The sequence below is a fragment of the Mirounga leonina genome, unplaced genomic scaffold (genome assembly GCF_011800145.1).
Source record: "Mirounga leonina isolate KUSES-001 unplaced genomic scaffold, KU_Mleo_1.0 Mir_125, whole genome shotgun sequence".
Taxonomy (NCBI): Eukaryota; Metazoa; Chordata; class Mammalia; order Carnivora; family Phocidae; genus Mirounga; species Mirounga leonina.
This window is the reverse complement of record NW_023270305.1, coordinates 25,726,477-25,727,127: the sequence shown is the minus strand read 5'-3', so window position 1 is coordinate 25,727,127 and position 651 is coordinate 25,726,477.

Below are 651 nucleotides of genomic sequence, written 5' to 3'. Positions count from 1 at the left end.
TTTGGATGTAGTGTTCCATGATTCATTGTTTGCATATAACACCCAGTGCTCCATGCAGTACGTGCCGTCTTGATACCCATCGCCAGGCTAACCCATCCCCCCTGCAAAATAATTTTAAAGTTTACCTAGAAATATAAATATGTTAGAAAAGCCTGGGAAGGGATGCCTGGGTGGCTCAGTCGGTTGAGTGTCTGCCTTCTGTTCAGGTCATGATCCCAGGGTCCTGGGACTGAGCCCCAGGTTGGGCTCCCTGCTCAGCGGGGAGTCTGCTTCTCCCTTCTGTCCCTCCCCAACTCGTGCTATCTCTCTCTGTCCCTCTCTCTCTCTCTCACTTGCTCTCTCGCACTCTCTCTCTCAAATAAATAAATAAAATCTTTATTTTTTAATTTTATATTTTAAAATATTTTATTTATTTATTTGAGAGAGAGAGCATGATGTGGGGCTCGATCCCAGGACCCTGGGATCATGACCTGAGCTGAAGGCAGACGCTTAACTGACTGAGGCACCCAGGTGCCCCATAAATAAAATCTTTAAAAAAAATAAACTGCTTGCTAAGTAGATGACCAATAGCCTTAAAAAGAGGAGGAGGAGAAGAAGAAGAAGAAAGAAGAAGAAGAAGAAGAAGAAGAAGAAGAAGAAGAAGAAGAAGAA